Source organism: Dendrobates tinctorius, unplaced genomic scaffold (genome assembly GCF_039654945.1).
Source record: "Dendrobates tinctorius isolate UK_male_01 unplaced genomic scaffold, ASM3965494v1 ptg000155l, whole genome shotgun sequence".
Lineage (NCBI taxonomy): Eukaryota > Metazoa > Chordata > Amphibia > Anura > Dendrobatidae > Dendrobates > Dendrobates tinctorius.
In genome coordinates this window covers 5,855,670-5,872,500 of record NW_027361822.1, presented here as the reverse complement: position 1 = coordinate 5,872,500, position 16,831 = coordinate 5,855,670, and the positions used below count along the sequence as shown (strand labels likewise).

Sequence of the window (16,831 nt, the reverse complement as noted above, 5' to 3'; positions counted from 1 at the left end):
ATCCGCATACATCGGCACGGCCTGCATACCCAATGCTAAAGATAGGGTACACATGCCGAAGTAGGCAGAGCTGACTGGAGGAGGTGCGGCCATGGGCAGAGCTTCACAGAGGAAGTCCGTAACCCTCCACACCTCGGTCATATGCTAGTGTGAAACTAGCCTTAAAGCCCATTTATGAGACTCCGCTGAATATGTAACTTGAAACAATTCATAACAGGCACTGGTAAACACGAACCTATGGAGATGGCAGCTTCAACAGAGAAAAGAAAAACTGACAAAGCAAAACCTGATATATTTAAGGGTATTGTTTACTACTTTTATATTGATGGCTGGTACCAGGAATTGCTGATTGAGGGAGGGTGCTGGGTGTCACAACCCATGGAACTGATATTGATGATTTATCCAGAGGATAAAAATGACTGATGACAAAAGACTGACTGGCAATTTTAAGCTAGTGTGAACAGTTGCATACTAGGAACAGCCATCTCTATATGCAATAACCAAAAAAAAGTTGCACTCTGTAGTGCTAAAGCATTTGAATGTTCCCAGCAGTTCTTAATCTGCCTAGTCGTTGGCTGCTGGGCATGCATGAATTGTCCAAATTATGTGCTAAGTTTCTCATTTTTTTTCCTAATAACCAGAAGCAGTATTGCTATTCATACTTCATATATTTCATATTGACATGCTTTAGCACTACAGAGTGCAACTTTTTTTGTTATTATTATCCAGATTATTATCCAGAGGATAGGATATATATACAAGCTGTGGACAACCCTTTTAATATATATTCAAAGCAGTATTATTGAAAAATAATAAAATCAATATTGTTACAGATGACTGTACCAAGAGCTCAAACGGACATCTGATACTTACAGATTTTACAGCAGATGAGCATGGTATTGCATCAAATACTTATGAAGAACATGTTAATATGCCAGATACACCTCAAGCCTGTTTTAGGAAAAATCTATCATCTGATCCTGATTTTCAACAGGTCCTTTCTTCTGCTTTCTTAGTGACCAATTTGCAAAACAAAAGTCACAGACGTTTTGATAAACATGAAATAACTCTTATAGGGGAGAAATCATTTTCATGTTCTGAATCTGGGAAATTTTACAGTGTTAAATCAAGACTTGTTACAATTCAGAGAAGTCACCCAGAAGAGAAGCCATATTCATGTTCAGAATGTGGGAAATCTTATGTAAAAAAATCTCAACTTGTTATACATCAGAGAATTCACACAGGGAATAAGTTATTTCTATGCTCAAAATGTGGGAAATATTTTAATCGGAAAGCAAATCTTGCTAGACATGAGAAAGTTCACACAGGTGAGAAGCCATATTCATGTTCAGAATGTGGGAAATGTTTTACAGAGAAATCAAATTATGTTACACACCAGAGAAGTCACACAGGGGAGAAGCCATTTTCATGTTCAGAGTGTGGAAAACATTTTACCCAGAAATCAGATCTTGTTAGACATCAAAGAATTCACACAGGGGAGAAACCATTTTTCTGCTCAGATTGTGGGAAATGTTTCAAATGGAAAACAACTCTTGTTAAACATCAGAGAACTCACACAGGTAATAAGCCATTTTCATGTTCAGAGTGTGGAAAATGTTTTAATGAGAAATCACATCTTGTCACACATTACAGAATTCACATAGGGCAGAAGCCATTTTCATGTTCAGAATGTGGAAAAAGTTTTTATGAAAAATCACAACTTGTCACGCATCACAGAATTCACACTGGGGAGAAGCCATTTTTCTGTACAGATTGTGGGAAATGTTTTAATTGGAAAACAAATCTTGTTAAACATCAGAGAACTCACACAGGGAAGAAGCCATTTTCATGTTCAGAGTGTGGAAAATGTTTTAACGAGAAATCACATCTTGTCACACATGAGAGAACTCACAAAGGAGAGAAGCCATTTTCATGTTCTGAATGTGGGAAATGTTTTAACTGTAAAACAAATCTTGTTAAACATCAGAGAACTCACGCAAGGAAGAAGCCATTTTCATGTTTAATATGTGGGAAATGTTTTAATGAGAAATATGATCTTGATAAACATCAGAGAACTCACACCGGAGAGAAACCATTTTCATGTTTAGAATGTGGAAAAAGTTTTACAGAGAAAAAATATCTTGTTAAACATCAGAGAACTCACACAGGGGAGAAACCATTTTCATGTTTAGAATGTGGGAAATGTTTTACAGAGAAATCTAATCTTGTTACGCATCAAAGGACTCACACAGGGGAGAAACCATTTTCATGTTCAGATTGTCAAAAATGTTACAGAATTAAATCAAGTCTTGAAAGACATCAGAGAACTCACACTGGGGAGAAGCCATTTTTATGTTCTGAATGTGGGGAATGTTTTAATCAGAAATCAAATCTTTTTAGACATCAGAGAACTCACATACGACAAAAGCCATTTTCCTGTTCTGAATGTGGGAAATGTTTTAAAGAGAAATCACATCTTGTTACACATCAGATGATTCACACAGGGGAGAAGCCATTTTCATGCTCAGAATGTGGGAAATGTTTTACAGAGAAATCACATCTTACAACACATCTGATATGTCACACAGGGGAGAAGCCATTTTCATGTTCACTATGTGGGAAATATTTTAATGATAAATACTATCTTGCCAGACATCGGAGAATTCACACTGGGGAGAAACCATTTTCATGTTCTCAATGTGGTAAATGTTTTACAGAGAAATCAAGTCTTGCTAGACATCAAAGAATACACACAGAGAAGTAGCCATTTTATTTTTATTAGCTTTTTTCGCGACGTGTAAGAAAAATACAAATCATAGTCTGCTAAAATTACACATTTACAAAAGAATGGTAAATTATTTTGAGTACTAAATATCTTAGACAATGTAGATTATTACCAATGAACATTTGTAATTGAACAACAATTAGTAGTTCCCATTTCTACAACTGTACTGACATTATATGTTATTGAATTATTTTGTGTTCAGCATAATATAATTTGCACAAAGGTCTTAAAGTGAAGCTGTCATTATTAGCAACCCTCCTAAGCTGTCTATTATGTGCATGTAGGTCATAGAAAGTTGATTAAAATTATATCTGCGATCAAAAATCTTATTCCAGACAAATTGACTTTTTTAAATATGTAAATGAGCAGTTAAGATGTATGGGCGGGACAAAGATCTCCCTGAGACTCTGCCTCCAGAATTTATTTTAAATGAAAGGGCACAGTACCTGATCTACATATCTCATACTGATAGCACCTACTTTCAGTTAAAATAAGATATGGAAGCAGACTCCCGGGGAGATCTTTGCTAAGCCATAGTTTTTTACAGCTCTTTTTCATGCTAAAAAACTGTGGATTTATTTGAATTAAAACATCCCCACTGAAATCATCCATAGTGACCACTCAGGTTTCATGCCTGATAAATCCTCAGCTATTAGAGATGTCTTCTTAAATATTCAATTGAGTTCTAAAGATATCGTCTCAAGGCCCCACATATATATATATATACATACAATGGGGTGAAAGGAATTTAATCAGCCACCAATTGTGCAGGCTCTCCCACTTAAAAAGATGAGCGAGGCCTGTAATTGACATCATAGGTAGATCTCACCCCGTGGGGTCAAAATGATCACAAGAATGGTGAGCAAAAATCCCAGAATCACAAGGTGGACCTAGTGAATGACCTGCATAGAGCTGGGACCACCGTAACAAAGGCTACCATCAGTAACACACTAAGCCGCCAGGGACTCAGATTCTGCAGTGCCAGACATGTCCCCCTGCTTAAGCCAGTACATGTCCCAGGCCTGTCTGAAGTTTGCTAGAGAGCATTTGGATTATCCAGAAGAGAACTGGGAGAATTTCGATTGGTCTGTTGAAACCAAGGTAGAACTGTTTGGTAGAAACAAAACTCGTGTTTGGAGGAAACAGAATGCTGAGTTGAATCAAAAGAACACCATACTTACTGTGAAGCATGGGGGAGGCAACATCATGCTTTGGGGTTGTTTCTCTGCAAAGGGACCAGGAAGACTGATCAGTGTACATGAAAGAATGAATGGAGCCATGTGTTGTGAGATTTTGAGTGCAACCCTCTTACCATCAGCAAGGGCATTGAAGATGAAACGTGGATGGGTCTTTCAGCATGATAACGATCTCAAGCACACCGCCAGGGCAACAAAGGAGTGGCTTCGTAAGAAGCATATTAAGGTCCTGGAGTGGCCTAGGTCTCCAGATCTCAACCCCATAGAAAATCTTTAGAGGGATTTGAAAATCTGTGTTGCCCAGTAACAGGCCCAAAACATCACTGCTCTAGAGGAGATCTGCATGGAGGAATGGGTCAACATACCACCAACAGTGTGTGCCAATCTTGTGAAGACTTACAGAAAACGTTTCACCTCTCATTGCCAACAAAGGATTTATAACAAAATATAGAGATGAACTTTTGTTAATGACCAAATACTTATTTTCCACCATAATTTGAAAAATAAATCTTGCAAAATCAGACAAGGTGATTTTTCTGGATTTTTTTTTTCTCATTTTGACTCATAGTTGTGGTCTACCTATAATGTCAATTACAGGCCTCTCTCATCTTTTTAAGTGGGAGAACTTGCACAATTGGTGGCTGACTAAGTAATTTTTTCCACACTGTATATACCTATTTTGTTTGTAGAGGCAGGGGGATGCTGGAAAATAACATTCCATTTATCAAAATTGTTGACGATATATAAAGTTTGGGACATAGAGAAGAAATTACTGAATAGTAATCGTTTCACAGTATTGACGCCACTCTAGCACAATCCACTCTTGCCGTAATTTATGAAGCCAGAGGGTTGCTTCTAGTAGGAAGAGAGCGGTATTCATAGTGTAGTCCAAATCCAGTCCAGGAATATTTTGAAGAATTACCAGAAGTTGCAAAGTGAGTTTGGCATACCTCATCAACTATTCTATAGATTTCTGTAATTCGCACTTGCCTAGACAACTCAGCTTAAGACTAAATACTTGACTATAAAAAAAAATAAAAAAAAATCAGATCCCAGATATCAAGGTATCATTTTATTCAACTTTCTATGACGTCCTTGCCCATATTGATGGCTTAGAAAGGTTGATCCTAAAACATATTCCCTTTAACCCCTTCTTGACCAATGACATATATATATATATATACATCATTGATCATACTCCTGCCTTTGATGCGGGATCCAGTGCTGAGCCCACATCTTTCCCTGTACATAACAGTTGATCTGATCAGCTGTCATGTGCATCTAACAGCCGCGGGTGGAATCGCAATCCACCTGCGGCTGTTAACATGTGAAATGCCGCTGTCAATCTCTGAATGCGGCATTTAACTCGTGCCCAGCAGAAGTGCATCATAAGAGACGCCCATCAGCTTACATGTCACACGATTGTGGGGCACCGATGGGTTGTCATTACAGTCGGGGCGTCTGCAGATCTCCTATGAACACCAGCATTCAAATGAGATGATGATTTCTGCTACACATAGTCATCTATGTGTAGCACAAGCAATCCACTCTTCACTACTTAAAGTCTTCTAAAGAGACTATTGAAGCAAGTAAAAATTTTTAGAAAAGTTTTAAAAAAAATACTTAAAAAAAATATAAACGTTCAAATCACCCCATTTTTGCTCCATTCAAAATAACACAATAAAAATACACATATTTCATATAGCTGCATTCAGAAATGCCCAATCTATCAAAATATAAACTAAATTAATCTGATTGATAAACGGCAAAAATTGAAACTCCAGAATGCCATTTTTATGGCCGCCACAACATTGCAATAAAATGCAATAACAGTCGATCAAAACATTGCATTTTCCCACAAAACGGTATCAATAAAAATATCAGCTCAGCGTGCAAAAAATAAGCCCTCACCCAGACTCAGATTACGAAAAATGGAGATGCTATGGGTCTCTGAAAATGGTGACATTTTTTTATTACACAGTTTTGATTTTTTTTTTTCATCACTTAAATAAAAAGAACCTTTACATTTTTGATATCTGAGAACTCGTAATTACCTGGAGAATCATCATGGCAGGTCAGTTTTCGCATTTAGTGAACTTGGTAAATAAAAACATGAAAAACAATTGTAGAGTTGCACTTTTTGTACAATTTCGCCGCTCTTGGAATTTTTTCCCCATTTTGCAGTATGCTATATGGTAACATCAATGGTGTGGTTCAAAAGTACAACTCGTCCCACAAAACACAAGCCATCATAAGGCCATATTGACAGAAAAATAAAAAAGATAGAGCCATGGGAAGATACAGCCAGGGAGTGCTGACCACCGCCCCCCGGCTGATTAACCCTGCTGATGCCATGATCATGAATGATCACGTCATTTGGAGGACAGTGAAGAGATGCAGGGACCAATGACAGCGTCTCTGCATCTCTGATTGCTGTGATTGGACAGTAACTGTAACTATCCAATCACAGCAGTGTATCAAATGCGGGAAACAGCAGCACAGCTACATCTTGTCACTCTGTCTGTGACATTGTTAGAGATCGGAGCTGTGCTGCTGTTAGAACCTGAGAGACCTGTGTGAAATCCAGAATCAATTTTTATCCCACTCCCAGCGTCACCCCAGTCTCCCTGTCCGTCCGTCCTCCCATCTCCTCTGTCATTTTATATATATATATATATATATATATACTGTATATATATATATATAATATACAGTAATATATATATGTGAAAAAAGAGAAAAAACGCGGATGGCACCGCTGTTACCATTTAGCTTCTAGTGGTGTGCGGTATCCGGAGTTTTCAGTGCTGGCAGCTGCGGGTGCTGGTCTGGGAATCCACAACGCTGAATATATCCAAGAAGGAAGGAAGAAAGACCGCAATCCTGGAGCTGGTGGAAATAGTGTAGGATTTATTGGCATATGCTATACATGTCGGCCGGGGGAGTGATAACAGGAGAGGGAAACCACCTGACAACAGCCGTTTCGCGCTGCCAAAGCACTTCAACGGGTCCCTTTGGCAGCGCGAAACAGCCGTTGTCAGCTGTTTTCCCTCTCCTGTTATCATTCCCCCGGCCGACATGTATAGCATGTGCGAATAAATCCTAAACTATTTCCACCAGCTCCAGGAGTGCGGTCTTTCTTCCTGGATACATTCAGTAATATATATATATATATATATATATATATTGTGGTGTAGTAACCACTGTGTCCGCTAGGGGGCGCTGTGTGGATGTCCCAGGAGAAAGGATGAATGGCAGAATACTGAATGGCCATTATGTATCGCAAAGTGGGTGGCTTTGGGATGGAGACTTATGTATTGATCAGCAGTGATACTGCTGAGGTGCTGCTTTAATGTGACAGGGAGAAGTCTCCAGGTAACTAGGGAGATGGGCGAGCCAGTTACCTACAAACCCACCCAGGGGGTGTGTTTAAAGAACACTTGTAAAGAGCGTGTAAGTGCTTGAAGGACCTGTGATGAGGTAAGAGTCATGTGACCTGGTGGGTGTGGCTATGAACCATATAATGTGGCCAGGGTAGGTCACGTGAATGCTTGGACCCGGTTGGTCCAGTGTGGATGGTCCCGCTGAGATGGGGCTTCCTGCCTGACAGCACGTGTGGACGCTGTAATGGCTGCAAGTGCCTGAGAGTTCCCTGGAGGGAATGAATGTCTGCAGTATGGAGAAGCAGCCATGAGAGAGCGCATGGATCTGATTGAGCCATGTGGAAGGTCCCGGCAGGCCTATGTGGTGGAAGGTGTGCTACCTTCCTGAAGACCACGTGCTGAGGCTGCTGACCCGGGGAGGCCTATGTATATTGGCTGTATGTGAGGACGGATAAGCCTCCTGTGTTTTGCTGAGGCTCCAGGACTGAGCCTGAAATCATGGACACTTAGACTTGCTTTCGCCTGAGCTAAAGGCTATTCCTTATGTTATGTGCTGGTTTATGGGTTATGGAGCAATAAACCCTATGAACTTTTAAAAGAACGTGCCTCCTGGTTGTCTCCCGTCGCACCTAAGCGAGTTGAATCCCTACTATATATATATATCTGTACACATATATATATAGAGAAAGAGATGGAGATTGAAATGGCTGCACGTATGTATTCGGCAGATGAGGCTTACTCTATGATCTGTTCGGATACAGACAGCGCCAGTGAAACGAGCGAGCAGTTTTTGCAGATGTCATCCTTGTCCGCTACCGTGTTTCCCCGAAAGTAGGACCCCCCCGAAAGTAAGACAGGGTGGGGGTTACGGGGGGGTCCTTCAATGTAAGGCCTCCCCCGAATGTAAGGCAGGGTTGGGGGCCGCTGTGAAATGTAAGGCCCTTACCTTTGGGCTGCCGCTGTCCCCCATTGGGTCCCCAGGCTCTAGAGGTGTCCTCAGGTGCAGCTGGGCGGGTCCAGCGCTCATGGGGTTAACTCGCCGTGTTAACCCCGCAATCCGCCCAGCTCAACAGCTCATTGGCCGCCCCTGTTCCCCACGTCACCGCCGGCCCCCGGCTCGAGCACTGATTGGTCCAGCAGCTCGGGCTGTAATTGGCCGCCCCAGCCCCATGTCACCGCTGTTTCCCTGCTGATTGGCACAGCGTTCCCTGCAGCACAGGCCTTCCGCACCCACAGCCGCACCGCAGAGGAAAACGTCCAGCATTTAAAAACCAAGTAGGGAAACGTACTGTATAGGGTATGGGGCTGTGTGCAGTGGGATACGGCACTGTTATGGGGTGTGGGGCTGTGTGCAGTGGGATACGGCACTGTTATGGGGTGTGGGGCTGTGTGCAGTGGGATACGGCACTGTTATGGGGTGTGGGGCTGTGTGCAGTGGGATACGGCACTGTTATGGGGTATAACAGCATGTTAATAAATGTTAATTTATTGGTTAAAAAGAAATTGTCATTTTTTTTCGGCTAATGTAAGACCTCCCCCGAAAGTAAGACAGGGTGGGACTTTTTGGGGTAAAATTAATGTAAGACAGGGTCTTACTTTCGGGGAAACATGGTAGTTCTAGTGACGACGAAAATCAACAACAGTGCAGTGGGCGAGAACATGCTAGCGCTACTGCCGCAGTCTTTAGGGTGTGAAATTTAGAAAATGGGGTCAATTGTGGAGTTTCTGCTGTTTCAGCGTGTCAAGAACTCTTCCAGACAAAATTGTGTTCCAAAATTCAAATACTGCTCCTTCCCTTCCAAGCCTTGCCGTGTATCCAAATAGTAGTTTTCTACCACATATGGGGTATATCGGCTTATTCAGGAGAAATTGCACAACAAATTGTATGGTGTGGTGCATTTTCTCTTTTCATCCTTCTAAAAATGCAAAATTTGGGAGTAAAACACAAGTTCAACGTCATAAACTTCGGTGAAGCACCTGGAGGTTCAAGGTGCTCACCACATATCTAGATAAATTCCTTGAGGTGTCTAGTTTCCAAAATAAGTTCTCTTGTGGGGGGTTTCCACTGTTTAGGCGTATCAGGGGCTCTTCAAATGCAACATAGCGTTCACTACTATTTTCAGCCAATTTTACTTTTCAAAAGTCAAATGGTGCTCCTTCCCTTCCAAGCCCCACCGTGTGCCCAAATAGTAGTTTTCTACCACATATGGGGTATCAACATATTCAGGAGAAATTGCAGAACAAATATTGTGGTTGATTTTTTCCTGATACCCTTGAGAAAATAAAAAAATTGCGTCCTAAGTAAAATTTTTGTGAAAAAAGTTAAATGTTCATTTTTTCAGCAACTGAAGGGTTAATAAACTTCATGAATGTGGTTTTGAGTACCTTGAGGGGTGCAGTTTTTAGAATGGTGTCACTTTGGGGTATTTTCTGGCATAAATTTTGTTGGAAAAATGAGAAATTGCTGTTCAAATTTTAACCAATTTTGTTTCCAAAATTGTGCTGATGTAAAGTAAACATGTGGGAAATGTTATTTAGTAACTTTTGTGTGACATATTTCTCTGTTTTAAGGGCATAAAAATTAAAAGTTTGAAAATTGCAAAATTTTCCAAATTTTCACCAAATTTCCGTTTTTTACACAAATAAGCACAAGTTACACTACTGTATGTTGAAGAAATTTTACCACTAACGTGAAGTACAATAAGTCACAAAAAAACAAGCTCAGAATCAGCGGGATCCATTGAAGCATTCCAGAGTTATAACCACACAAAGTGGCTTGGTCCTTAAGAGGTTAATGTTCAGTGAACAACAGAAGTCCTTGAAGATAAGGTTCTATGTCTAGAATATCTTGATAATTTGCTAAAATGTAACCCTACTAAAGGTACTGTCACACTTAGCGATGTACCAGCGATATGATGCGGTCAGGATGCTAAGTGTTCGCTAGTGAGCTGCCACACAGGCAGATCTCACCAGCGACATCGCAGGGGTCGGGGGTCGCTACTTACCTGTCAGACGAGGTGATCCTGGAGTCCTCCCGCCCGCGTCCACGCGTCGCTCATCGTCACAGCAGGAAGTCCCAGCAGGAAGCTGACGATGAGAAACGGTCCAGGACGGTCTCGCGCGATCAGCGATAGTCAGCGGGGGAGCCGGTCGGAGGTAAGTATCACACATAGCGATATCGCTAGCAATATCGCTATAACGTCACAAAACCAGTCGCTAGCAATATCGCTTAGTGTGACAGGCCCTTAACTGTTTAATTTTATAGAATATAAAATTCTATACGTAATAGTATAGAATATTTTAACACAGAGCATGAGACGCATTAATGCTTTTTTTCCCCCACAAATTTATCTAAGGTGTTTTCATTTAAAGGCTTCAAGTGAGAACTAAATTTTTTTTTCTTAGTTCTCTTTGTACTAGAGATTTTTACACCGAATATGGCTAATATTTCAATACATATTTCAGTTACATGTTCACTAAAAATGTAGAAAACAAGGATTTTCGGTTCCTCTCTGTATTGTGGGTTGATGGTGGAGTAGAACATATTCTGCATTTTAAATTCTAGAACTTGATCCTGATCATTTGATACATAGCAATATTTTGCAACTTGTGTCCTCCAGAACATATTTCTTATCCAATTGGGGATGATGACTAGCCAGTCATTGCACTGGTTGCCCATCCGCTTTTGAATATAATATGAACTTATCACATGCACCTACAAAGCTCTCCACCGCCTTACATCTCCCCCTAATGTCTGTCTATCACCCCCATACCTGTGCTCTATGTTCTGCTAATGACCTAATACTAACATCCTCAATAATCTGAACCTCCCAATCTCATCTCCAAGACTTCTCTTGTGCTGCCCCAGTTATTTTCTAGTATCCACAATATTAAGCATTCTCTAAAACAGTCTCTAAAAACACATTTCTTTAGAATGGCTTCACCTCACTAATCTATTACTTTTTTGCCCTCCTCTTGATATCTGTTGAAATATGTGTTGCTCTGTATTGTCTTCATTGTCTGTACATTTCCCCTCTGAATTGTAAAGTGCGGGGCAATGTGTTGGCTCTATACCAATAAAAAATATTATTATTAGGGGAATTAAACATTTGGGTCAAATTTTTTGCTTTTCCAGACAGTGCAACTAAGCCAGCTGATAACTTTCTGTTCAAAGATGAATTCTCGAGGATTTGTTATGGGGTGAAAGGACATAGATAAATCTACTTGACTACTCCATGGACAGCACAGAAATCTAAAACCCCACTAGTTCTTCTCATCATTGTTGCCAAAAAGGCTTTTTATAGGGTGTGCTGAGACTTAGTGAAGGCCAACCTCTTGAGTTTCAACGTCGACAAAATTTCTAGCAGCCATTCTCAAATTTTTTTAACATCTGCACGTACGACTCAAAGTAATTGGCACATTGCTTGTAGTATTCTATATACCAAATGGAGGGAAGCAAAGGCTGCCGTGTTTCGGATGAGACTTGCTTATTTAACCCCTTAACCCCCAAGGGTGGTTTGCACGTTCATGACCAGGTCAATTTTTACAATTCTGACCACTGTCCCTTTATGAGGTAATAACTCTGAAACGCTTCCATGGATCCTGGTGATTCTGACAGTGTTTTCTCGTGACATATTGTACTTCATGTTAGTGGTAAAATTTCATTCAAATAACTTGTATTTATTTGTGAAAAAATGGAAATTTGGCGAAAATTTTTAAAATTTCACAATTTTCCAACTTAAAATTTTTATGCCCTTAAATCACAGAGATATGGCACACAAAAAACTTAAAAAAAATAACATTTCCCACGTTTACTTTACATCAGCACAATTTTGGAACCCAAATTTTTTTTTGTTAGGAAGTTATAAGGGTTAAAAGTTGACCAGCGATTTCTCATTTTTGCAACACCATTTTATTTTTACGGACCACATCACATTTGAAGCCACTTTGAGGGGTCTATATGATAGAAAATACCCAAAAGTGACACCATTCTAAAAACTGCACCCCTTAAGGTGCTCAAAACCACATTTAAGAAGTTTATTAACCCTTCAGGTGCGTCACAGAAATTTTTTGAATATTTAAAAAAATGAACATTTAACTTTTTTTCACAAAAAAAATAATTCAGATTCAATTTTTTTTTATTTTACCAAGGGTAACAGGAGAAATTGGACTGCAAAAGTTATTGTGCAGTTTGTCCTGAGTACGCTGATACCTGATATGTGGGGGGGAACCACTGTTTCGGCGCATGGCAGAGTTCAGAAGGGAAGGAGCGCTGTTTGACTTTTTCAAAGCAAAATTGGCTGCAATTCAGATCGGACGCCATGTCACGTTTGGAGAGCCCCTGATGTACCTAAACAGTGGAAACCCCCCACAAGTGACCACATTTTGGAAGCTAGACCCCCCAAGGAACTTGTCTAGATATGTGGTGAGAACTTTGAACCCACAAGGGCTTCACAGAAGTTTATAACGTACAGCGGTACAATTAAAAAATCATATTTTTTCCACAAAAATCTTTTCACCCTCAAGTCTTATTTTTCCAATGGTAACAGGACCCTAAAAGTTATTGTGCAATTTGTCCTGAGTACGCTGATACCCCACATGTGGGGGTAGACCACTATTTGGGCGCATGGCAGAGCTTGGAAGGGAAGCAGCGCCATTTGACGGTTTTGGCTGGAATTGAGATCGGACACCATGTCGCGTTTGGAAAGCCCCTGATGTACCAAAACAGTGAAGACCCCCAACAAATGACACCATTTTGGAAACTAGACTCCCCAAGGAACTTATTTAGATGTGTGGTGAGCACTTTGAACCCCCCCCCGTGCTTCACAGAAGTTTATAACGACCGGGCGTGAAAATAAAAAAATCGGAATTTTCAAAAAACATGATCTTTTAGTCCCCAATTTTTTTTATTTTCCCAAGGGTAACAGGAGAAATTGGACCCCAAAAGTTGTTGTCCAATTTGTCCTGAGTATGCTGATACCCCATATGTGGGAGAAAACTACTGTATGGGCACACGTCGGGGCTCAAAAGGGAAGTAGTGACGTTTTGGAATGCAGACTTTGATGGAATGCTCTGCGGGTGTCATGTTGCATTTGGAGAGCCCCTAATGTACCTAAACAGTGGAAACCCCCACAAATGACACCATTTTGGAAACTAGACCCCCTAAGGAACTTATCTAGATGTGTGGTGAGCACTTTGAACCCCCAAGGGCTTCACAGAAGTTTATAACGCCCGGGCGTGAAAATAAAAAAATCTTATTTTTTCCACAAACCTGATCATTTAGTCCCCAATTTTTTTATTTTCCCAAGGGTACCAGGAGAAATTGGACCCCAAAAGTTGTTGTCCAATTTGTCCTGAGTACGCTGATACCTCATATGTGGGAGAAAACTACTGTATGGGCACACGTCGGGGCTTGGAAGGGAAGTAGTGACGTTTTGGAATGCAGACTGATGGAATGGTCTGCGGGTGTCATGTGCGTTTGGAGAGCCCCTGATGTACCTAAACTATTGAAACTCCCCACAAGTGACCCCATTTTGGAAACTAGACCCCCCATGGAACTTATCTAGATGTGTAGTGAGCACTTTGAACCTCCAAGTGCTTCACAGAAGTTTATAACGCCTGGGCGTGAAAATAAAAAAATCATTTTTTTCCACAAAAATGATATTTTTGCCCCCAATTTTTTATTTTCCTAAGGGTAACAGGAGAAATTGGACCCCAAAAGTTGTTTTGCAATTTGTCCTGAGTAGGCTGATACCCCATATGTGGGGGTAAAACACTGTTTTTTGCACATGGCAGAGCTTGGAAGGGAAGGAGCGCCGTTTGACTTTTTCAACGCAGAATTGACTGGAATTGAGATCAGATGCCATGTTGCGTTTGGAGAGCACCTGATGTGCCCAAACAGTGGAAACCCCCCAATTATAACTCCAACCCTAACCCCAACACACCCCTAACCCTAATCTCAGCCCTAACCCTAATGGGAAAATGGAAATAAATACATTTTCTTTTAATTTTATTATTTTTCCCTAACTAAGGGGGTGATAACGGGGGTTTGATTTACTATTTATAGCGGGTTTTTATTTTTGGCTGCTGTCATACGCTAAAAGACGCTTTTTATTGTAAAAATAGTTTTAGCATCACCACATATTGAGAGCTATAATTTTTCCATATTTTGACCCACTGAGTCATGTGAGGTCTTATTTTTTGCGGGACGAGTTGACGTTTTTATTGATACCATTTTCGGGCATGTGACATTTTTTGATCGCTTTTTATTCCGATTTTTGGGACGCAGAATGAACAAAAAACAGCGTTTCATGAATTTCTTTTGGGGGGTGCGTTTACACCGTTCCGCCTGCGGTAAAATTGATAAATCCCTTTTATTCTTTGGGTCAGTACGGTTACAGCGATACCTCATTTAGGTAGTTTTTTTATGTTTTGTCGCTTTTATGCAATGAAAACAATTTTATATAAAAAATAATTATTTTTGCATCGCTTTATTCTGCGAGCTATAACTTTTTTATTTTTTCACTGATGACGCTGTATGGCAGTTTGTTTTTTGCGGGACAAGATGACGTTTTCAGCGGTACCATGGATATTTATGTGCGTCTTTTTGATCGCGCGTTATTGCACTTTTTGTTTGGCGGTATGATAATAAATAATTTTTTGCTTAGTTTTTTATTTTTATTTTTTAAGGGGTTCGCTAAAGGGGTTAACTAGTGGGCCAGTTTTATAGGGCGGGTCGTTACGGATGCGGCGATACCAAATATGTGTACTTTTATTGTTTTGTTTTTTTTATTTTGAAAAAAGGAATTTATTAGGGAATATTTTTTTTTAAATTTATTTAGCGATTTTTTTTAAATTATTTTTACACTTTTTTTAACTTTATTACATTGTGCAAGGGGGGACATAGCTGTCATGTGACAGATCGCTGATCTGTCACATCACAGATCACTGTGACAGATCAGCGATATGTCACAGGCACTGCACAGGCTTTCCTCATGCCTGCGCTTTGCAGGCACTGAGGAAGCCAGCTCCCTGCAGGCCCCCGAAGGTCCCCGTCGCCATCTTGGATTTGGGGACCTGCAGGGATGGAGCCCCCCGCAGCAGCGCTGCACATTGCGCTGCTGTGGGGGGCTCAGGGAAGCACGGAGGGAGCCCCCTCCCTGCCGATGCTTTCCTTTAACCCCCGGTACACCGCGATCGTGTTTGATCGCGGTGTGCAAGGGGTTAACATGTCGGGGGCGGTCCGTAACCGCCCCTGACACGTTGTGCCGGGTGTCAGCTGTGATAATCAGCTGACACCCGGCCGGGATCAGCAGCGCTCACAACGTGGGCGCCTCTGATCGCTGTGACGTACTATCCCGTCCCTTGGAATTAAGTCCCAGGGCACATGGACGTGATAGTACGTCACATGACAGAAAGAGGTTAGCTATATGGGCGTCAAAAAAATGTGATCCCATACGGATCAGCCATATAGCATTTTTTTTTCTGGATACATTGCAGTTCTTCATATTGGAAATTGTACTTAATGTTGTAAATGTTAATAACTGGTAATATATAAAACAGATTTACAAGTCCAAATACAATTTCCTATGTTAAGGCTGCTGTTCCCTTCACTGTGTGATAATAAGACCACAATGTAACAGGAACAATCCCACAATGCCCTAGGAACTTCCCATAATACATTGCAAATTAAACCAGAATCTATACATTAAACCACCAGCAGATGGTGCTGTTACCTTACAATATAAAATATAGGAAGGATTAATACGCACAAAAAATACAATGTCTGTAATAATGGAGACATAAAAAAATGACTAAACTTTCTAGACAGCAATTATATGGCTGGACAGAACACTTACAAGAGTAGGGGGATTTTTAATTCTATGGTTGACGTGTGTATGCCATGGTTACATACTGCCTACCAGATGCTCAATGAAAAAAAGTTTTTTATGGTTCCAGCACACGATGTGAAAAAATTAAGAAAAGCCTTTATTTAATCCATAATTAAAAAATGCAATTTGCTATGATTAAGGGTCAAATATGATCCGAAACGCGTAAGCCTACACATGCTTTTATCATCACTGGAATTGCATTTTTTAATTATGGATTAAATAAAGGCTTTTCTTAATTTTTTCACATCGTGTGTTGGAACCATAAAAAACTTTTTTTCATTGAGCATTTCTCCCAGATGGGGATGGATCCACTCCGTGCACCGAGATTATGGAAAGGAGGACTGGGCAGGCTGAACCAGGTGAGCTGAAGATTAATTCTACATTGTTTGCCTACCAGATGCTGTCAACTTGACCTGTCAATGATCAAAAGCACACTGGGAAAGCAGGAGGCAAAGGAACAGTTCACTCCTTAAGAATGAACATGAAACAATCTCTTTAATAGAGATATGGTCCTGTAGTAGCTAAATGTATAAGGGTATTTTTCCATCCTTTAGGATGAGTTCTATTTGGGCTTCT

General features: G+C 40.6%; 1 protein-coding gene and 1 pseudogene across 1 annotated transcript in view; both read left to right on the top strand.

Moving 5' to 3' along the window:
- The window catches only part of LOC141051156 (uncharacterized), a 39,555-nt pseudogene extending 36,773 nt beyond the window's left edge, over positions 1-2,782 (top strand).
- The window catches only part of LOC141051169 (uncharacterized), an 872,784-nt gene that overhangs the window by 36,795 nt on the left and 819,158 nt on the right, over positions 1-16,831 (top strand). The gene's annotated exons all lie outside the window — the stretch shown is intronic.